We start from the raw sequence: 24,205 nt of genomic DNA, 5'->3' as shown, positions 1-24,205 counted from the left end.
TAATCCCAGCACTTTGGGAGGCTGAGGCAGTCAAATCTCTTGAGCCTAAAAGTTCGAGACCAGCTTGGGCAACATAGTGAGAGCCCATCTCTATAAAAAATTAGCTAAGCATAATGGTGCTCACCTGTAGTCCCAACTCCTTGGGAGGCTGAAATGGGAGGCTGAAATCGCTTGAGCCTGGGAGGTCGAAGCTGCAGTGAGCTGTGAACACACCACTGCACTCAGCCTGGGTGACAGAGTGAGACCTAGTCTCAAAAAAAAAAAAAAAAAATTCAGCAGCCACTTGAAAGTATGCACCAGGCATTTCTGACTCTTGGTGCAAAGGGGCTCCAGTAACCCAAATGGAAGCCATTGAAGAAAAGTCACAGGTGCTGGCCATTGAATACATGCCAATCAGGGATTTAAGCCAAGGACAGACATTGTCTGTTTCAGGTTTCAAGTGAGTAGCTCTCTGGCCAATGATTTCTGAATGGAAATTATTGATCACAGTGAATTTCATTTTCAGTGTGCACTCCTCCAGCATTTTTTTCTCCTTCCTTGTCAATCTAGGAGTCCACCTGCTTTAGAAAATGCAGCATCATAAGGTGGTAGAATCTGGTCAGATTGCATCTTTGAGTTAAGCAGGCAGAGCCTTCTTCTGACCTATGTTAGACATTTCTATTAAGTGAGAAATAAACTTAGTATGTGTTTGTTATTATAGCACATCCTCTCCTATCCTGACTAATATATATCTCATATATGCATTTTTCATTCAAAAATATTTGCTGAGCAAATATCATGTGCTAGATATTATGCTAGAGAATATAAAGACAAAAAAGAAATGTTCCTTTTCCTCAGAAAGTCCCTTATCATAATAGAGTCTAGTTAGTGCCATGATGGAGATAAGCGGTGGGACCCAGAATGCCATGTGAGCAATGAGTAGAAGACTCTAAATGAGACAGCAAGGCAGGCAAGGCTCCTTACAGGTTCCATATGAGTCATATTATAAAGCATGAGTTAAAATTAGCTAGAAAAATAAGGGAGCTGGGAAAGGAAGGTCAATAGAAGCAGCCAGAACATGAGATGCAAAGTTCTGATTTGTGAAGGACAAGATACACTGATGACTCACTAATCTATAACAACGTACAAAGTAGTATTTTGATCTTTTTTTTGTTGTAGCTTGGCCTGTCAGATTGAACCACAGACTAGTTAATTGACAGGAAGTAATTTCAAATGATGGGCTACTTCATAACCTAAGGCAAATTATTATTTTACTTCTCTGTGTCCTGTTTACCTATTCTGAAAGATGAAAGTACTGACCTGCTTCATGGAGATGTTGTTTAATTACTATTCAAAGTTGCTTGGAAAATATCAAGCCCTTCTCAAACAAAGTACTAGTACAATTTCCTTGGGAGCTGTGCTAACAGATGACAATGTAGATTTAAATCTTTAGACTGGAATAAATCTCAAGAAAAAAATAATTATTGATTCCATTCCACTAGTATTAGAGAACTTTCTACTTACATGTCTTTAATTATCTCAGGCTAAAAAAAAAAAAAATGGTAAAGGTATGATTATTCCATGACAAGAATAGGAAAATTTTTAAAGTTACCATCACTGGGCCGGAAATGGGCTCATGCCTGCTATGCTAGCACTTTGGGAGGTCAAGGTGGGCAGATTGCTTAAGCTCAGGAATTCGAGACCAACCTGTATCAGGGAAAACCCCACCCCCGATATTGATCATGGGTTCTTTTCTATTTCCCTAAGCATCTCAGTTGGTTTGAGAAATAAAGGGAAAGAGTACAAGAGAGAGAAATTTTAAAGCTGGGTGTCCAGAGGAGACATCACACGTCAGCAGGTTCCGTGATGCTCCCTGAGCCGTAAAACCAGCAAGTTTTTATTAGTGATTTTCAAAAGGGGAGGGAGTGCACGAATAGGGTGTGGGTCACAGAGATCACATGCTTCACAAGGTAATAAAATATCACAAAGCAAATGGAGGCAGGGCGAGATCACAGGACCACAGGATGGGGCGAAATCAAAATTGCTAATGAAGTTTCGGGCACGCATTGTCATTGATAACATCATATCAAGAGACAGAGTTTAAGAGCAGACAACCTGTCTGACCAAAATTTATTAGGTGGGAATTTCCTCATCCCAATAAGCCTGGGAGCGCTACAGGAGACCAGGGCTTATTTCATCCCTTCAGCTTCGACTGTAAGAGGCGGCCATCCCCACAGGGGCCATTCATAGGCCTACCCTCAGGGGCACATTCTCTTTCTCAGGGATGTTCCTTGCTGAGAAAAATAATTCAGTGATATTTCTCCTATTTGCCTTTGAAAGAAGAGAAATATGGCTCTGTTCCATCCGGCTCACTGGCAGTAAGTTTAAGGTTACCTCCCTGGTTCCCTGAACATCACTGTTATCCTGTTCTTTTTTCAAGGTGCCCAGATTTCATATTGTTCAAACACACATGCTCTACAAACAATTTGTGCAGTTAACGCAACCATCACAGGGTCCTGAGGCGACATTCATCCTCCTCAGTTTACAAAGATGACGGGATTAAGAGATTAAAGTAAAGACAGACATAGGAAATCACAAGGGTATTGATTGGGGAAGTGATAAATGTCCATGAAATCTTCACAATTTATGTTCTTCTGCCACGGCTTCAGCTGGTCCCTCCATTTGGGGTCCCTGACTTCCCACAACAAACCTAAACAAGCAAAACCCCATTTCAACAAAAAATTAAAAAAAATTAGCTGAGTATGGTGGCACGTGCCTTTAGTCCAGGCTACTTGGGGGACTGAGGTGGGAGGATCGCTTGAGCCCAGGAGGTCAAGGCTGCAGTGAGCCGAGATCCTGTCACTGAACTCCAGCCCAGGTGACAAAGTGAGACCCTGTCTCAAGAAAGAGAAAAAAATTACCATCACTGGAAGGGGCTTCCAGGGAACAAGTACTCAGATGACCCATTTTACCCTTTTAAATTTAAATGCAGATGATGATGATAACTAACATCTAATTAGCAAATAGTATGTTCTAGAACTGTTCTATGTGTTTTTCCATGTATAATCTTTGGAAATTATCTAGGCAACCTTATCCCTAGATAGTAAAAAACCTAGACAGGTTTATTACTATCTCTGTCTCACAGATAAGGAAATGCAGGCGCAGAGAGTTTAGCAATGTGCCCAGGGCCACTCATTAACCCTGATGGCTCATGGGTCTAGTGGTATTCCTGAGTACTCGTGTGGCTCTGAGAAACTCTGTTTCTCTGTATTTTTTTAAAACATCCACAATTTTCCTTTAGGGCTCATGGGAAGAACAGTACCTTTAAGGTATTTCTATACTCGTGGTAAAATTTCTGCTTATATGACCAGATTAATAAAAACAATTATCTTAGAAGGCAAACTATATAGAAAATTCATCTGAATTCAGCTTTTCCCTGACCACTTTTATTGACAGTGCTCAGTCGACCCATCTGTTTCCCAATTTAGCTTCCCTCAAGATTGTGGGAAATTTCTGATTTTTCTCAGGAACAATTGTGGATATGTCTTTTTTGTGCACCACTATTTCTGAAACTTCTGCCCACATTTAATGCCACTTCCTTATTAGGAATTATAATTATTAATGCCACTGTCTTACTATTGTCTCTAATTTGTCTCTAGAATTGAGACAAAACTAGAAACCCTGCCATAGTTTCGTTTTACTGACCAGACCAGTCCCCCCTTTCTTCTTTGCCCATGCTGAGATATGAAATTGAGCAATAATACACATGAAAGTAATCCCCCATATTTTCTGTTTTCTAAACACCAATAATATGCACCTTCCCTTAGCATATTCTTAGTGTTCTCAAATGTATTGATGTATGGAAATCATCTATGATTTACATACTGATCAAACAATATTAGCATTGCTTAATGTTTCCCTTCAAAGACTTTTTTTCTGAGGCCCCCATTCAGACTACAGCATTAAAGAAAAGCTAATGTCAATCAAAATTCATGTGAATTATAACTAGCAGTGTGTGAGCAGTATAATCGATTAGATCAATCTGAAAATATGCAATTATGAAAGCAGAACTGTGTCTGCTTCTCTAGTGGACATATCTATTTTTATTTGCATGGAATACTAGACATTTAATAATTAAATGTAGATCCACTTATAGAATAGTAATGCAAACAATAGCTAATATTTATTAACCACTTACTATGTGCCCAGCACTGTGCTAAGCATTCAGTTTGCATGATTATCATCTAATACCTCCCAAACTCTATGACCCATATCATACATACATATATATATATATATATATATATATATATATATACACACACACACTTCATATGCTAGTTGATATGCTGATTGATAGATGGCGGAACGTATTCCCATTATATAGACCAAACATGTTTCATTGATATGGTTTTATGAGGGCTATGACGATTTATCTAGTCACCCTACATTATTAACATGCAGTTTTTGCACTTATCGTCTATTTCATATAGAAAATATCTTTTGTTATCTAAGGGTTAAATCATTTATTCCAGTGAGTTCTATCAGGAAAACTAGCCTGACATTTAGCAGTCTTTATCAAGAGTCAAAATTTACCAGAATGAACCATAAGGAGAGATTAGAGGAGGAAAGGATTGGGCCTGGGCCTTAGGATCTTTATCAGTTCAAATAGCAGCCAACCAAAAGACAGTATTAGGTTGGAAGAGGCATAATTGGGAGTACGAAAGAAGGAAAAAGAAAAAAAGAGACACAGCTTTGGATGAGAATCATAATATTGGCTAAAGGCAGATATCATTTCCATTTCACACAAGGGGAAATTAAGAGATCAATAATCACATAAAGTTACACAGGTGGTAAAGCCTGGAATCAAATTCCAGAAGAAGCCTGATTCCAAATTCTTCATTTTTTTTAAAATTATTATTACATAGGAGTGCTGCCTGGATCCACTGTGTTTTTGCATTGCAAAAGTCTAAGGTAAGTTGACTTTCTAAACCCTTCTTTAATCAACCTAAATCTAGGTTTTCTCATGTCTTTTGAGATTCATGGCTAGCGTCGGGTAGAAATAGGAAGAAAAGCTAAAGCAGTATAGCCTAGTGACGAAATCTACGGACTCTGGAGTCTAAACTTTTTGAGTTTCAAATTCCAGCTTTGTCACTTACTGACTGTTCTTTCTGACAAGTTACTTGAACTCCTGCATAGCTTTCCTTATGTGCAAAATGAGCACAATAATAATACTAATCTCATGGAATTTTTTAAAGGAAAAAGTAATAAAAACTGCAAAGCATGTAGAAGAATCCTTTTCACACAGGGAGTGTTCAAGTCACGTTGTAAGATATTTCAACATAAATGGTAAGACACTGTTAGCATTGGGCATGGAGATGAAAACCAAGAAGGCAATGAGGATAGAAATCCTCTAAAATAGACAAGAATGGCTTCATCAAAGTGACAGAAGAAACAGAAGAGATGCAGAGGTATGTGTTGGCAAGCTGACTGAGCAAACAAGATGTAAGTGTTAAATAATGAGAAGGAAAAGAATGTGGTTTAACAATGTAGAAATTTCTAGGGACTAGGGAGGAAGCTTGCTTTGCCTCCATTTTGGCTGTTTACAGAAGCAGTGGAAGGCAAGAGCTTCACAGAGGAAGTTGTAAGAGATGCAAAGATATGGGAAGAGTTTAGAGGAGATGGAACGAAGCTATAGAAACAGACAGGATTAAACACAGGTTTGCCCTCAGGGGACTGGGCCATGGGAGTCACAAAAATATAATGGAAAGGAATGTTGAAAGAGAATTTAATGGGAGGAAATGAGGATAATAAACTGGCCCTGGGAAAGTGGGTGTGGAGGATAAGAATGAGGAAGTATTAGAGGAGAAAGAAGTAGGAAATTATATTTGGCAGAAAAGAGTTAACAACCTATTTTCCATGCTCTGACAGGCTTAAACATAAACCAGGTAAGTAGCCAGGGTTAAGAATTAGAGTAGTTGGCCAGGTGTGGTGGTTCACAATTGTAATCTCAGCACTTTGGGAGGCCGAGGCTGGAGGATCACTTGAAGTCAGGAGTTCGAGATCAGCCTGGCCAGCATGGTGAAACCCTGCCTCTACTAAAAATACAAAAATTAGCCAGGCATGGTGGCAGGCATCTGTAATTCTAGCTACTTAGGAGGCTGAGGCAGGAGAATCACTTGAACTCAGGAGACGAAGGTTGCAGTGAGCCGAGATTGAGCCACTGCACTCCAGCCTGGGTGACAAGAGCGAAACGCTGTCTCAAAACTAACTAAATGAATAAAATAAATTAGAGTAGTCAGGTGGCAGACAAAATAGAATTTTTCAGAGGACACATTAGCGTTGGCTGTCTTCTAAATCTTCATGTCATAGACACCATCTGCTTGACCCAGAAAAGCTCAACTCTACCATGACATACACACACAGACTTGATCCATGTCTATGCATGAGTAGTTAGATGCAGAAATCCTTTTTCTACTTGCAACTAGGTGCGAATTTGGGGTAAGAATGGCTGTTCTCAATTTTTGCAACTGTCTGGGTTCTTTTATAGCTACTCCATTAATTTTAGGGGTTCTGACAAGAGAATGGTTTTAGAGTAATCTAGTTAAGGAGGTGAAATACTAGCTTTCTAGATCTCACGAAAATTAACTGTTTTATTTTATTAATTTTTTTTAATTTTTTTTTTTTTGAGATGGAGTTTTGCTTGTTGCTCAGGCTAGAGTGCAATGGTGCAATCTCGGCTCACTGCAACCTCTGCCTCCTGGGTTCAAGCAATTCTCCTGCCTCAGCCTCCTGAGTAGCTGGGATGACAGGCATGCGCCACCATGCCTGGCTAATTTTGTATTTTTAGTAGAAACGTGGTTTCTCCATCTTGGTCAGACTGGTCTCAAACTCCCAACCTCAGGTGAACCACGAATCTCGGCCTCCCAAAGTGCTGGGATTACAGGCATGAGCCACCACACCTGGCAATTAACTGTTTTTAAATTTGAATAGTTCACATAGTCAACTGTTTTGACAGTGATCCTACTGAGTGGTAGAAGCCTCTGACCCACAGTGTAGATGTAAGTGAAACAGGAAGACAAATAGATTATGATTGAAAGAGTTGGGCCGAATACAATATAATATAATATAAACTTTTTTTTTTTTTTTGAGACGGAGTCTTGCTCTGTTGCCCAGCCCGGAGTGCAGTATCATGATCTCGGTTCACTGGAATTTCTGCCTCCTAGGTTCAAGCAATTCTCCTGCCTCAGCCTTCCAAATAGGCTGGGACTACAGTGGCACACCACCACGCCCAGCTAATTTTTGAATTTTTAGTAGAGACAGGGTTTCACCATGTTGGCCAAGCTGGTCTTAAACTCCTGACCTCAAGTGATCTACCCGCCTCGGCCTCCCAAAGTGCTGGGATTACTGGCATAAGCCACCATGCCCAGGCTGAATATATTTTTGTTCAAGGAATTTAGAACATAAGACATTCTAAATAATTTAGCCTTTTGTCTGTGAATAATTTGCATATGTTAATATATTATATATACTTTTTCAAAGACTATTTTAAAAAATATAGCTAACAGGTAATAACATATATAACATCTTTTACTTCCAGTAGTCTTGCACTTTTCTCATTCAATAAAACCCTTTTTTTTCTTTGTTGCAGAACTTCCAAATTTATAGAGACATGGGTTCTACAAATAAAGGATTAAATGGACTCTATAGTGAAGGTCTTTGGTGTACATGTTTAATATGTGAGACATTTAAAAATCTTGGACTGATAAAGTCATTTTTATATTAGATATTGAACTGAATTTAAATCTCAACTCTAGGTGGCAGTTTACACCATCACTTACTTTAGTTCTTTTAACAAGCAGTAGATTCATTCACAGTTTTTCCATGAATGCATAATTTTGTGTAAAAATTAGTCCCTGGCTCTCAGTATCTGTTAAAAATAGATTTGATTTTAGGAATAAAATCATGGCTTGAGATGCAGGTTTTCCATGTATCTTGTCATTCTTGGTTTCATTAAGCCGACAGAATAAAGCAAAAGAAAATAGATAAAAATGGATGTTTTAACCGAATTTTTTGGAGAAATATAATATTTTAAAATCATAGCAATAGTTTTACATCAAGATTGTGTTTCTATCATACAGAATAGATCTTAGTATGAATAATTTTTCCATGAATACCCTGATTTTCGGAACTATCAAGGATATTTGAGACTCCGGGTTTTCTGAGATTGTTTAAGCATATTGATTTAATTGAAGGAAAAACTGGCCTATAGAAAAGGAAAATGACTCATAGCTGTGTTTCTTTGCATCTTATTGATGAAAATAGCCAAAGTTGGAGTTTAATTGGGTTGTCAAGGACCAAAATACTCAAGCTGCCCAATTAAAAACAATATATCGGCGGGGTGTGGTGGCTCACGCCTGTAATCCCAGCACTTTGGGAGGCCGAGATGTGCGGATCACCTGAGGTCAGGAGTTCGAGACTGGCCTGACCAACATGGAGAAACCTCATCTCTACCGAAAATACAAAATTAGCTGGGCGTGGTGGCACATGCCTGTAATCCCAGCTACGCAGGAGCCTGAAGCAGGAGAGGGTTCGGTGAGCCGAGATCGTGCCATTGCACACCAGCATGGGCAACAAAAGCAGAACTCCGTCTCAAAAAAAAAAAAAAAAAAAAAAAAAGAAGCACGTATCAGGCTAGGCGTGGTGGCTCATGCCTGTAATCCCAGCACTCTGGGAGACCGAGGAGGGTGGATCACTTGAGGTCAGGAGTTCGAGACCAGCCTGGCCAACATGGCGAAACCTGTCTCTACTAAAAATACAAAAAGTAGCCAGGTGTGGTGACGGGCATCTCAAAAACAAACAAACAAACAAAAACTCCCCCACCACATACCCCAATAGTCCTGCATGAGGCACTTTGTCCTGATTTATATTTGCAAAAGCCCCAATGATAGGATACACAGAACAACTCCTGGGCACTTATCACATAAAAAACTTGCTACACTTCACAGTTCTTTCATTGTTTCAGTTCTAGCAGGAGAAAAATGCATAAAGGATTTAAATTTTGTCCTCAAATTAGATTTTCTTTAAAATGGGGGTAATAACAGTGTGTTGTGAGCATGAAATAAGATTATGTTTGTATACAATGACTGGCACCTGGCATTCTGCATATTAGTTATTCTTATTTTACTATTCTTATTTTGATTAACAAGAAATGTTAACTATAATCTCAGAGAGACTGGCCAATGTGGTAAACTCATGAGAAGATTTTATTTAGGGAGTTGCAAGCCTTTGGCTCCCCTGGGCCTATCCCTGTCTCCATACTCGCCTATGTGTAAAAGGAACATAGGAAAAAGCCATATGGCATGGGCGTAGGGGGTGAGGATATTAGTCACTGGAGTGTGAAAATTAACAATTTCCAAAATGTGTCTAATTGTTTATAAAAATGAATACAAAATTATATTTGGCAAAACTTGGAATCGTTTCTGCATTTCTCCTTGATATATATGTGTGCGTTATGTGTATGTATATATATATGTGCATATATAATATAAATGCATATATATTTATAATATGTGTGGATGGAGAGAGAGGTATACATTTTAATGTCATCACCATCTGCACTCTCAATTTATTGAATGATATTCTTCAGGATTTATGTAGAAATCAAAGGTACCAACCCTATTAATAGAATGTAATCTCTCATTTCACTCAAGTTCCATTTCTAAATTATTCACATAAATATGTCTAAATAAAAACATCCTTGGCCTGGCATGGTGGCTCACGCCTATAATCCCAGCACTTTGGGAGGCCGAGGCGGGTGGATCACCTGAGGTTGGGAGTTCAAGACCAGCCTGACCAACATGGAGAAACCCCATCTCTACTAAAAATACAAAAGTAGCCAGGCATGGTGGCACCTGTCTGTAATCCCAGCTACTTGGGAGGCTGAGGCAGGAGAACTGCTTGAATCCAGGAGACGGAGGTTGCGGTCAGCCGAGATCGTGCCATTGCACTCCAGCCTGGGCAACAAGAGTGAAACTCCATCTCAAAAAAAAAAAAAAAAAAAAATCCTCTATCTTACAACAGAATTGATCCCCTATGGCAGAGTTCCCTAACTGGCATGCCACATAGGAATAAGTAATAGCTATATTAACGTGTTCATCCTTGAAGGCCTTGGGGCTCCCAGGTGGGGCCATAGCAATTGTGCATGGGGCCAGTTGCCCTCAACAGTTAAAAGCCTCATCTATTTAACCCAATGGGCTATAAAAATAATATTACTTCTATGCATAGTCTCATGTGAAAAAAGTTGGAGAGAACTATTCTAGCATCACCAGGTATTCTCATTATCAAGGTCTGAATATATTCCCCCATTGCCTGTCGAGCAAAGGCCAAACTTCTTATGGTGCTATTCAAGTCCCTACACCACCTGGCTCCAGGCTGCCCTTCCAGGTCATTTGTCATCAATATCCTTGCACATCCCACATAGGGATGCAGTGTTTCCACCTCATTTCCAAATGCCCAAATCCTACATGGTTCAAAGGCAACTGTCTCTACAGTCTTGATTCCACCAATCAGAATGAATCTCCTCCTTTTCTAGAGCATTTGTCACTCTGTATGGCTATTCTCATGTTCTACAATAATTTAAATCTTGGTGTTAACTAGGATTAAGCTCAGCTACACGTAACTGAAAATTATCAAATTCTGCAAAATAATAATAGCTTAAACACATATATTCTTTACTCTTTCACATACTGAAGTCCAGAAGGAGGCAGCCGAAAGCTGTTTCACTGCTCCATGGTGTCACCAACTTAGGTTCTTCTGTCTTGTTGCCCTGCCCTCCTTGGCACATGGCTTCAACCTCAAGGTCTAAAATGGTTGCTCAGGCTGGGGTCATTGTATCCACAATCTAACCAGGATGAAAGAGGAAGAGAGGAAGAAGAGCATCACCTCTGCACTTTAAGGACACATTCTGAAAGTTGTATATACCACTTCCAAGTATATTACATTAGCCAGGATTGAATCACATGTCCATATCTAGCAACCAAGACAGCTGAAAAATGCAGCCTTTATTCCATGTGGCCATATGCTGAGTTTAACAATATAGGGATTATATTAATAGGGCATAAAGAGAGGATGATATGGTACAACTATTGATCTCTGTTCCATTTACCTACAAGAAGTATAAACTTTTTGATCTATATTTGATTAACTTTATAATATAAATCAATACATTTGATCTATATTTGATTTAACTTTATAATCCTAGAATCAGGAACAGTGTCATATATATTAATATTGAATGAACGAATACATGGATAAGAGTAAGGCATGGGGATACTAGTCCTCTGCACTTTTATTGACCCTGTCAATTCGAGTGACATTGAATATTGAGCTTCAATACATCTGGCATTGATTTTATTTTCTCTTTATTTTTTATTTGATTTTATTTTTGAGGCAGGGTCTTGCTCTGTTGCCCAGGCTGAACTGCATTGTCACAATCATGGCTTACTGCAGTCTCAGCTTCCTGGGCTCAAGCAATCCTCTCACCTCAGCTTCTTGAGTAGCTGGAACAGACATGTGTCACAACACTTCGATTTTTTTTTTTTTTTGTAGAGACAGGGTCTCATTATTTTGCCCAGGCTGGTCTCCATCTCCTGAGCTTGGGCAATCCTCCTGACTCAGCCTCCCAAGGTGCTGGGATTGCAGGTGTGAGCCATTGCACCTGGCTTTGATTTTATTTTATTACGCTCATATGCCTACAGGACATTGAGAACAAAAATGATATTTAAATGTAGGGAAGTAAGGCCGGGCGTGGTGTCTCGTGCCTGTAATCCTAACACTTTGGGAAGCCTAGGTGAGCGTATCACCTGAGGTCAGGAGTTGAAGACCAGCCTGGCCAACATGGCAAAACCCTGTCTCTACTAAAAACACAAAAATTAGCTGGGCATAGTGGTGCATGCCTGTAATTCCAGTTACTCAGGAGGGTGAGACATGAGAATCGCTTGAACCTGGGGTGGAGGTGGAGGAAAGTTGCAGTGAGCTGAAATCGTGCCACTGCACTCCAGACTGGGCAACAGAGTAAGACTCTGTCTCAAAAATAAAAATAAACATAAAAAAATATAGGGAAGTGAGATGAAAGTTATTACTCCAAATATTTTGGAAATCATGTGTGTTATACTTGTGTTAACATCAAATTTAAATGCCATTATTGGCAAGCTTACTGCTATTGCTCCACTCCAAATATCTGTATGATTCAGATTTATCTTTATACTTTCTATTTTTTGTTTTTTTGAGACGGAGTCTTGCTCTGTTGCCCAGGCTGGAGTGCAGTGGCACAATCTCAGCTCTCTGCAACCTCCGCCTTTCAGATTGAAGGAATTCTCCTGCCTCAGCCTCCCAAGTGGCTGGGATTACAGGTGCCCGCCACCATGCCCGGCTAATTTTTTGTATTTTTAGTACAGACGGAGTTTAACCATCTTGGCCATGCTGGTCTTGAACTCCTGACCTCATGATCCACCCGCTTCAGCCTCCCAAAGTGCTAGAATTACAGGCGTGAGCCACTGTGCCTGGCCAGTGGTCCAGATTTAAACTTCACAAATCTGACCCCTGCTGATTATCGGAAGCGTTGGGATTGCCCACTGTAATTTAAAAGAAGAAATGAGGATTACTGTTTTTCTTGTTCCTTTCTCTCTGGGTCAGTGACAGATTGTGTCATCTTGTCACTGCAAGCTACTTGGATTTGAAGAAGCTTTCTAAAATACACTCCTCCACTACCATCCCCAATAATGAAAAATGTTGGCTTTGGAGGAGTTAGGTCATATCCCCTTGGGTACCCCCACACATTGTAATTTACAATTTGAGTTCCCTAGCTCCATCTTAGATTGTGGTATGGGAGGAAGACTTCAATTTCACTTTCTAGTTCTCTTTCTGTTGGTCACTAGAGCTTAGGCCTCTAGGGCTTCCTATCATGTTTCGTGTCTGCATGAAGGTTTAAAGCATTTCCCTAACAACCCACAGATACACTGTTGGGAAGCAAAGGCCTTCCATTTAGGCAAGAACAGGAAGAAGAGAGGAGTGGGAACTAAATACTACGGGAATTTAAAAATAAAATAAATTGCATCTCTCTCTCTTACATTCTCTCTATAACGGCTAAAATCTCCTAATTTTGTTTGACTTCCTTTTATGTGCCTAACACCATAGAGCAGGCTTTATCATTAAAACTCAGATTTGATCAGGTTTTGATGAAGCTCAGAAGCTTAATCTTCTATACACTGACAGGAAGATTTAAAGTTGAATCCACCCACCCATTCAACAATTGCCTATTGAGTGAGGATAATATGACTAACATCAATACTTAAAATGAACACAAAGATGAATCCCATGTCAGGTTGGCTCTCAGGAAGATGACAAGCTAACCACACAAAATAAATATCACACAAGAGGTATAGATTAGCATTATTCAAAATAGCAGTAGATTAAAGAAGATATTTCTTTTCCATTTTAAGAAATGTAGAGGTGGGAAACCATGGTGACAGGGTTACTCTGCCATGTCTAGCCCTGTCTAGTTTTCATTTCCAAGGCTCCTTCATGGTTTCATGCTGTTTTGGGAGTTCCAGCCTTCAGAATGAGCAGGAAAGAAGAACAGCAACAGGGCGCGGTGGCTCACACCTGTAATCCCAACACTTTGGGAGACTGAGGCAGGCAGATTATGAGGTCAGAAAATCGAGACCATCCTGGCTAACACAGTGAAACCCCATCTCTACTAAAAAATACAAAAAAAAAAAAAAAAAAATTAGCCAGGCATGGTGGCCAGCACCTGTAGTCCCAGCTACTTGGGAAGCTGAGGCAGGACAATGGTGTGAACCTGGGAGGCGGAGGTTGCAGTGAGCCGAGATTGCTCCACTGCACTCCAGCCTGGGCAACAGAGCAAAACTCTGTCTCAAAAAAAAAAAAAAAAAAAAAAGAAAAAGAAAGAAGAAGAAGAAGGGCAAGAATGGCATATTAGATTCCTAGGGGTGCTATAAGGAAGTGGCACAAACTTGGTGGCTTAATACAACAAAAACTTATTCTTTTATAGTTTTGGAGGCCACAAATGTGAAACAAGGTGTGAGCAATCAATCAAGGCACGAACAGGGCCGTGTTTCCACCCCAGGCTCTACTGGAGAATCCTTCCTTGCCTCTTCTACCTTCTAATGGCTCCAGGTATTCCTTCACTTGAGGCTGCATAACTCCAGTCTCTGCCCTGTCTTCACGTTGCTGTCTCTGCTGCGTGTCGCCGTGTTTCAAATGTTCCTCTACCTTTCTCTTGTCATTGTATTAAGAGCTGCCCTTCCTATATTGAGGATGATTATCTCGGGATCCTTCACTTCATCACACATGCAAAGACTCTTTTTTCATTTCCACTTGGACGTATCTTTCAAGAAGCCGCAGTTGAACCCACTGTACCCTCTCACTTTTGATAGAAACTATTTAGTTTCCATACCTAACTACATGGGCAGTGGAGAAATGTAGTATTTACTCAGTGGACACGTACTCAATTAAACACCAGACATTCCATTAATAATTATAAGTAAAAGTGACATTGTTTTACTAAAAAGTTACTTAGAAAATGTGACAGATTATTATAACACTCTGCTCATTTGGAATGATGCCCAATTCTAATGTTAGATTTGTATGCTTTGTAAAAATAAAAAGTAGTAACCTCATATAAAACAGAAACTGTAAAAGCCCTACTGGGGGCTGGGCACGGTGGCTCATGCCTGTAATCTCAGCACTTTGGGAGGCCGAGGTGAGCGGATCACGAGGTCAGGAGTTTGAGACTAGCCTGGCCAACATGGTGAAATCCCGTCTCTACTAAAAATACAAAAGTTAGCCAGGCAGGTGGTGCGTGCCTGTAATCCCAGCTACTAGGGGGACTGAGGCAGGAGGATTACTTGAACCCGGGAGGCAGGGGTTGCAGTGAGCCGAGATCTCCCCACTGCACTCCAGTCTGGATGACAGAGCAAGACTTTGTCTAAAAACAAAACAAAACAAACAAACAAACAAAACCCTAACAAACTCCATACTTGCCATATTTTCCTGAGGTGTTCATAGGTTTGGTAAGTTAATTTATAAGTTTCTTCAGCTCCTCTTACTGTTGCTTCTCTATGCCTTAACTTTAGCTCTAAGGAACTCTGAAAATCTCATACTTTTTAAAATTAATTTTTTTGAGATGGGGTCTTGCTTTGTTGCCCAGGCTAGAGTGTAGTGGTGTGGTCATAGCTCACTGCAGCCTCAAACTCCTGGGTTCAAGCAATCCTCCTGCCTCAGCCTCCTGAGTAGCTGGAACTACATGTATGTGACACCACATCTGGCTAATTAAAAAAAAAAAAAAAAAGACACTTTTTTTTTTTCTTTTGTAGAGATAAGATTTCATGATATTTCCCAGATTCCCAGACTGGTCTCAAACTCCTGGCCTCAAGTGATCCTCTTTCCTCAGCTTCCTGAAGTGCTGGAATTGGAGGCATAAACCACTGCATCTGGCCTCAGACTTTTTTTTTTAATCAAGAAAGAAATCAGTGGGGCGCAGTGGCTTATGCCTGTAACCCCAGCACTTTGGGAGGCCGAGACAGGCAGATCACCTGAGGTCGGGAATTCAAGACCTGTCTGACCAACATGGAGAAACCCTGTCTTTACTAAAAATACAAAATTAGCCAGGGGTGGTGGCTGGCACCTGTAATCCCAGCTACTCAGGAGGCTGAGGCAGGAGAATCGCTTGAACCTGGGAGGTGGAGGATGCAGTGAGCCAAGATCGCACCATTGCACTCCAGCCTGGGCAACAGAAGCAAAACTCTGTCTCAGAAAAAAAAAAAAAAAGAAAAAGAAAAAGAAAGAAATCAGTACACATTTGAGAAGAAAAATCTGTTAAGCTCACAGAGATATAATATAGGGGCAGTCAAGTGTTTCTTTTTGAAAAGAGGCAATTGATTAGTCAGTCTAGTCAAATGGAACCATTTCTATAGAGTTGAGAAAACTGAAGAAATAAAGCCTCAGGCTTAAAATAAACTACACTACATGAAGAGACATTTCTAGGACTCAGAAAGTAGAGAGCAGCCTGATACGCAAAGTTTTGGGTGGTGGAATCTTGGTTTATAAAGCTGTGAAGAGTAAAGTCAAGAAACAGGCATACCTCAGCAATATTGTAGGTTCGATTCCAGACCAGCACAATGAAGCAAATGTTAACAATGACACAAGTCCACCAATTTTTTTATTTCCCAGTGTATATAGAAGTTATGGTTAGGCCAGGTGTGGTGGCTTCTACCTGTAATCCCAGCATTTTGGGGGGTCGGAGTGGGAGAACTGCTTGAGGCCAGGAGTTTAAGACCAGCCTGGGCAACATGGCAAGACCCCATCTCTACAAACATTGTTTAAAAATTATCTGGGCATGGTGGCACTCACCTGTGTTCCTAGCTACTCCAGAGGCTGAGGCAGGAGGTTCGCTTGAGCCCAGGAGGTTGAGGCTGCAGTGAGTCTTGTTTGAGCCATCATACTCCAGCCTGAAATGACAGAACAAGACTCAGTCTCAAGGAAAAGAAGAAAAAAGAAGTTATGTTTACACTATACTCACTATACTGTAGTCTATTGTGTGGAATGGCCTTATGTCTTAAAAAATGTACATATGCTAATTTTAAAATACCTTATTGAGGGTAGGCACGGTGGCTCACATCTGTAATCTCAGCACTTTGGGAGGCCGAGGCAGGCAGATCACGAGGTCAGGAGATGGAGACCATCCTGGCTAACACAGTGAAACCCCGTCTCTACTGAAACTACAAAAAATTAGCTGGGCGTGGTGGCGGGCACCTGTAGTCCCAGCTACTCAGGAGGCTGAGGCAGGAGAATGGCATGAACCCGGGAGGCGGAGCTTGCAGTGAGCAGAGATCGTGCCACTGCACTCCAGCCTGGGCGACAGAGAGAGACTCCATCTCAAAAAAAATGGAGACAATCGTCTTCAACCCTGCTACTGCTTTATCAACTAAGTTTAGGTTATATTCTAAATTCTTGGTTGTAATTACAACAATGTTCACAGCATCTTCACCAGGAGTAAGTTTATCTTAAGAATCCACTTACTTTGCTCAGACATAAGAAGCAACTCCTCATCCATTCAACTTTGATCGTGAGATTGCCACATCTTTAGGCTTCACCTGTAATTCTAGTTGTCTTGCTGTTTCCACCACATCTGCAGTTATTTTCTCCACTAAAGTCTTGAACCCCTCATAGTCATCAATATGGGTTGAAATCAGCTTCTTCCAAACTTCTATTAATGTTGATATTTTGATTTCCTCCCATGAATCACAAATATTTTAAGAAACACTAGACAAGTATCTAGAATAGCATCTAGAATAGTCAATCCTTTCCAAAAGGTTTTCAATTTATTTTGCTCAGATCCATCAGAGGAATCACTATCTACGGCAGCTATAAACTTATGAAATATATTACTTAAAGAATAAGACTTGAAAGTAAAAATTGCTTCTTGATTCATGAGCTACAGAATGAATGTTGCATTCACAGCCAAGAAAAACAACATTAATTTTCCCGTACATCTCCATCAGAGCTCTTTGGTGACCCGGTCCATTGTCTATGAGCAGTAAAAGGAATCCTTTTTTCTGAGCAATAGATCTCAACAGAGGACTTAACATTTTCAGTAAACCATGATTCAAACAGATGTGTTGTTATCCAAGATTTGCTGTTCCAATTCCAGTGCATAGACAGAATAGATTTAGCATCTTAAGGGCCCTAGGATTTTGAAAATGGTAAATGAGCATTGGCTTCAACTTAAAGTCACCAGCTGCATTGGCCCCTAACAAGAGTCAGTCTGCCCTTTGAAGCTGGCAGATATAGACTTCTCCTCTCTAGCTATGAATATCCTAGATGCCATATTCTTCTAATAGAAGGCTGTTTCATCTACATTGAAAATCTGTTGTTTAGTGTAGTCAACTTCATCAGTGATCTCAGCTAGATCTTCTGGATAACTTGCTGCGGCTTCTATATCATCACTTGTGGCTTCATCTTGCTTTTTTTTTTTTTTTTTTTTTTTGAGATGGAGGCTCACTCTGTTGTCCAGGCTGGAGTGCAGTGGCACTATCTTGGCTCAGTGCCACCTCTGCTTCCTGGGTTCAAGCAATCCTCCTGCCTCAGCCTCCCAAATAGCTGGGATAACAGGTATGTGCCACCACACCCGGCTCATTTTTGTATTTTCAGTAGAGACAGGATTTCACCATGTTGGCCAGGTTGGTCTAAAACTCCTGACCTCAGGTGATCCACCCGCCTTAGCCTCCCAAAGTGCTGGGATTACAGACGTGAGCCACTATGCCTGACTTATCTTGCACTTATATGTTCTGGAGATAGCTTCTCTCTTTCAACCTCCTAAACCAACTTCTGCTAGCTTCAAACTTTTATTCTGCAGTTTCTTCCCCTCTCTCAGCCTTCATGGCATTGAAGCGTTAGGACCTTGCTCTGGATTAGGCTTTGGTTTAAGGGAATGTTGTATCTGGTTTGATCTTCTATCCAGACCACTCATACTTTCTCCTTATCAGCCAAAGGCTGTTTTGTTCTCTTATGGTTTCATGTGTTCACTGAAGTAGCACTTTTAACTTTCTTCTAGAACTTTTCCTTTGCATTCATAACTTGGCTAGCTATTTGGTGCAAGAAGACTAGCTTTTGGCCTATCTCAGTTTTCAACATGTTCTCCTTACTAAGTTTAATCATTTATAGTTTTTGATTGAAAAGTGAGAGATGTGTGACTCTTCCTTTCACTTGGCCTAATTGCAATGATGTTGTGTCCCAGGGAATAGGAAGATACAAGGAGAGGGAGAGAGCCAGAGGAAAAACCAATCAGTGGAGCAGTCAGTACACATACAACATTATTGATTAAATTGACCATGTTATATAGGCACAGTATGTGTTGCCCCAAAATAACTACAATAATAACACAAATGATTACTGATCACAGACCACCATAATAGATATAATAGTAATGAAAATGTTGAAATATTTTAAGAATTATCAAAACGTGACACAGACATGAAATGAGTACATGCTTTTGGAAAAATGGCACCAATAATCTTGTTCAACTTGGGGTTGACACAACCTTCAATTTGTAAAAAATGCAGCATCTTCAAAGTGCAACAAAGTGGAACACAATAAGATGACGTATGTTTGTGTCAACGAAGATCTAAGCTTTCACAAGAAACTATCCTAAACCTATTGACTAAACACATTGCCCTTGTAATCTCAGGAATTTCTCTATTGTCAAATTTTCAGATAAATTTGAGTCTTCTCACAAAGTTTATTTGAGGGTTTTGTTTTGTTTTGTGAGCCAATAATACATTTAAGGCAGGATATCAATTCAAAATTGTTTTGGCTAATCTAAAATTTTTCTTCACATAGCCCTCTTTACTTGTCTAGTGTTTCTTTTTATCAGTTTCCTGAGGTTCTTCTTCTTCTTCTTCTTGGTATCCAAAAGCAGAATGATGACTCATCTTAAAGAAGAATTTTTCATTTGCTAGATGTTACTCAGATAAAACTAACAATCTCATATGAGGAAGTGATAGGAGAAATAGAAATCTCTTTCTCAAGGTAAACAAAACAAAATTCTAAAAAAGAATTCCTTGGTTGTCAAAGTTGCCAATCAAGTTCAGATTCCTACACCCATTTTACTGTTCTTGACTTTAAACTGCCCATCAGAACAGACTCTGAGATATGAAGGGGTAGTCAATGCTTTCCTTCTTGTCCAAAGGATCCAATCAAAGCTGTTAGCAGTCAAAAAGACAGTAACTCCAAGCTATAAAACTCTAACCCACGAGTATATTATGTGCTTAGTTTTGTCCAGATTTAATACCATTTAGCAAATCCAGGTGCAGTTTATAAGCGAAGTTTTGTAAGGAATTTTCCATTGAGCAGTCAGTGTTGCATACGAGCAAATTCCTGATTTTTAAAAGCCCATTTAACTTTCAGTATTACTAAACTTTAATACTGCAATATTAGTCAGGCTTATGGGAGCTGCAAAAAAGGAAGTCTAGTTTTCTCTTGTTTCCTTGGAAACAGGCAAAATTTTGAAATAAAAAAAATTCTGGATGCCCTTTTAGTAGTATCCTTTTTTGTTTTTTCACTGTCGCTTCCTAGACCACCCAGATAAACAGCTTCAGTATCTTCTTACTGCCCTAAGTATCCTTTGTAGGACTCTTTTGGGCCCATCCTGCTCTCCAAGGTATTCTCTGTTCCCAATAGTCCCATCTCTCCTCCCTGAGTCTAACTCGATTTTCAGCCCCACAGCCTTCCCTTGGGTATTATGAGGAATGCAATCTGATTGAATTAGTTCAAATTCTGTATCAGTGAGAAATAGTTTCTTCAGTTTCAAGTTGTTTACATTATTAAAGGAGAATGCTTCTTACCTAATCAGGATAGTCAACTGGAAGAATTTCATTCAGGACAACAAAATGAAATGAAATAAATAGTTTCTACTATAAAATGAAGGAGTTAAACTGGATGACTTTTCAGATTCCCTTTACCCCTGATGTTCTTTAACTTTATAACATAATAAGGGTTGTAAAAGGGAAGGATATCTCTGGCCACAGAGTGTCAGGTTCTGGTTCTCAATTTCTGCAGCCTTTTACCTCCCACACCTGGACTACCCAGGCTCAGCTCAACTGTCGTCCTTAGGACCAATCTGGACTTTAGGCTGGAATCACGTAAGAAGCTCTAAAACAATACAAGTGTAATGTGAGTCACATATGTAATTTTAAGTTTTCTCATAGACACATTTTAGATAGTAACAAGAAGTAGGTGCTGGGCACAGTGGCTCACACCTGTAACCCCAGCACTTTGGGAGGCCAAGGTGGACCTCCCTCTTTCCAACCCCTCTTATAAAAAAGTAACAAGTAAATTTTATTTTATTTTAAAATTTTATTTTATTTTATTTTATTTTATTTTATTTTATTTTATTTTAAGACAAGGTCTCACTCTGTCTTCCAGGCTGGAATGCAGTGATGCAATCTTGGCTTACTGCCTCTGCCTCTCAGGACCAAGCGATCCTCCCACCTCACCCTCCTGAGTAGCGGGGACTACAGGTGCCCGCCACCATGCCCGGCTAATTTTTGTATTTTTAGTAGAGACGGGGTTTCACCATGGTGGCCAGGCTGGTCTTGAACTCCTGACCTCAAATAATCTGCCAGCCTCAGTCTCCCAAAGTGCTGGGATTACAGGCATGAGCTTTGTAATCCCAGTATTGGGATTACATTGAAGTATCACTGCGCCTGGCCTAGAGTAAATTTTCTTCCACTGTGAATAAACTTCATAAATTTTCCCCTAGCACTGCTTTGTGCCAAACTGTGTTCTTTCTCTTATGAGCTGCATCTCAGGTACTACTCTCACCATCTACACACTAACCCAAGCTAGGAGCATCGGGGATGCCTTTCACTTCTGTGTTCCCTGTCTCCAATTGGTTATCATGTTTTTCAAAAAAATATTATTTTACCAAATTTCTCCATGTTATGACACACACCCTGCACTTATCTCTCTGCACTTAACTTTCCAGAATACATTGAAATAGCACACACTTGCTTAAAACTTCTGCTGGCTCCCATTTGCTTACAAACTTAAGCACAAATTCCTAAGCATGACACATAGCAATAAAATTAGCAATGTATACTGCTGCCAGGACTGAGTTAAGAACCTTCCATGTTTCAGCCTATCCTCAATCTTTCTTTTCAGCCTCACTTTATTATGCTTTTGTCTCAAGCCTTCTGTCTAGTCCTCCTGAACATGTACTGTGCATTCAGGTAATTTTCCCATATTGCTATTGGCCATGTTGCAGTTCCCATGTTTATGTTTTAATGGAGTAGTCATTCTAAAGTTCTGTGATTCTATGTTTTTCCTCTATGGATCCTTAGGACTTTGTGCTGAATTATATTACTAGCACTTACTGGATGATTAATTATTTATGTCCGTCTACCCAGTTAGAATGTGAGTAGAAATTTCTTCTCCTTTCTGTGTTCTCCTCCCTGGTACATGCTAGGTGCTCAATAAATGTTAGATATAGTTATTGTATAAGATGACCATAGCTTAATGTATGTGGAACTGTGGAGATTCTTTTATCTTTACCCATTTCAAGAGTTAATCATTGGTATGTATTCTGAGAGCATTTAATTCTTTAAAAAAAATGAAGATTTCAGTCCCAGGTTTCATTTTTCCTTCTTTTCTTTTTGTCACAGACATCAAACATCTTTACCCAATCAGTCAGTGCTATTTATTGTCTCAGAGAAAAGTAAAGCGAGGTGGAATAAAGAACTAATACTGGCTTCTAAAATTTTATGGTAAAAACCAATAATATGTCAAAGCATACTGATTTACAAGAATCAAACAATTTGAAGGAGAAAATTATTTTAGGTCTCCAAAAGCCAGAACTTAGAGAACCAAACAAAGATTATACCAGAAGCTTTCAAATCTTTTTTGACAGTAACTCCCAGAAATAAATATTTTACACCTTCATTCAGTGTAAAACACACAGACACACACACACCCATACACACAAAGTATTACAAAACAATACATACCTTTATTACATGACAGTCATATTTTCTATTCTGCTTGATTTTATTTAATTTTAACAAAACATTATTTTATAAACTATTAATGAGTCGTGATTCATTGTGTGAAAAAACATCTGGTTTATCCTACAAACCATAAAATAGGAAGAATTTATTGTTAAATGTCAGGGCATCTTTGTCACCACAGTGAAAAGAGATAAAATGTCAACTAGCTGTTGAAGACGACGACGAAAGGGACATGGCTGAGATTTTCATTCTGCCTTAGCTAGAAAACCCAAATAGGTTGAGGAGGAATTAAAGAAAAACATCTAAGAAGAACACAGGCCCCTTAGAGAGGCTTGGCGGAAACCCTGGCGCTGACAGAACTTTCGTGATGACAGCTGATGGGAGTGTCTGGGATACAAGGCCTGAAAGCACACTTGTACAGGCCCATACATTCCAGCACAGAAAGGAACACAGCTGAGTGTCCTTGAGTTCTCAAGCGGTATATAGAAGAACTGACAGGCCTGGGGGACTAGAAACGGCCTGACGCTAGGAGAGAAAACCTCTAAATGCATCGGATCAGGCACCACAGATAGCAGCAGCAGATGCCAGCTCATGAAACCCCAAGGCCAAGCAGGGGCAGCTAAGGCACAGCAAATGCCAAGTTAAGATACCAGGTGGGATAAGACACATCTAAATGGAGCACAGCCCTTGGACCAGATATTCCCTATTCTCAGCCTCAACACATAAATATACCATGGTGATCATAAATCCCCCGGGAACTTACTTCACTTTAGGGGAGAGAAGAGAAGACCAAAGATGGGGAAGAAGAAGAGAAGGAAAGTGGTACTTTAAAAAACGCTACCTGCCCGAAAGACGTGAAATTTTAAAGAAGAGTTAAAGATATTGAAAAGGCAGGAATATGAGATTTCCACCATCATTTCTGCACATTTGAGCAATAACTGTCAATTTTAAACCTACTAAACACAGCTGCCAAAGTAATACATTATCCAATGGCCAGCGTCTTCCATCATAGCAGAGGTTCTCTGAATGATACACATAATGGTGAAAATTTTGACATTCTTTCTGTTTACCTTAACAGAACGTAGCCAGAGGGAGGCGATGCCACAGCAGCCACTGATGGTGATCTCTTGAGGTAGCTGGGGCACTACAGCAGCCAGGCCAAGGCAGGGAAGAGCGGGAAGACCGTAAGTGGGGATGATGTAAATCCAGAACGAGCCTGGGCTACAGAGCGAGATCTGAAATGGAGAGTTTGACCAGCCCCTTGGGGGCAAAACAGTGACTAGAATAATTTTCCAGGAAAAAACACTTGCTGAACCTCTTATGGCATGAGAATTGTGCAATGGGCACACACTAGGATCCAATGCTAGGTGACCAAGGAGGAAGACCCTGAATCACTGTGGAAGCCAGCTAAATAGGAGACAGGCAGTGTACAGGAGTTAGTTAGCTAGTTTGGTCAAGAGTATCTGTGAAGTTGAATTCATGATATGAGTTTTACTGGTACCATTTTTCTTTTTTTTGAGATACAACCTTGTTCTGTCACCTAGGCTGGAATGCAGCGGCACAATCTGGGCTCACTGCAACCTCTGCCTCACGGGTTCAAGCCATCCTCCTGCCTCAGCCTCCAGAGTAGTTGAGACTAT

The 24,205-nt window shown here is 40.1% G+C and overlaps 1 long non-coding RNA gene across 1 annotated transcript; it reads right to left on the bottom strand.

Moving 5' to 3' along the window:
- Window positions 1–10,732: 10,732 nt before the first annotated feature.
- LOC144340084 (uncharacterized) lies at window positions 10,733–20,471 on the bottom strand. The gene is made up of 3 exons (XR_013415807.1): window positions 20,406–20,471; window positions 16,414–16,511; window positions 10,733–10,882 (listed from the first exon to the last, which is right to left on the bottom strand). It is a non-coding gene; the product is annotated as an uncharacterized LOC144340084 (long non-coding RNA).
- Window positions 20,472–24,205: the final 3,734 nt, after the last annotated feature.

This window comes from Macaca mulatta, chromosome 3 (assembly GCF_049350105.2).
Source record: "Macaca mulatta isolate MMU2019108-1 chromosome 3, T2T-MMU8v2.0, whole genome shotgun sequence".
Classification (NCBI taxonomy): domain Eukaryota; kingdom Metazoa; phylum Chordata; class Mammalia; order Primates; family Cercopithecidae; genus Macaca; species Macaca mulatta.
This window is presented reverse-complemented; position numbering and strand designations above follow the sequence as displayed.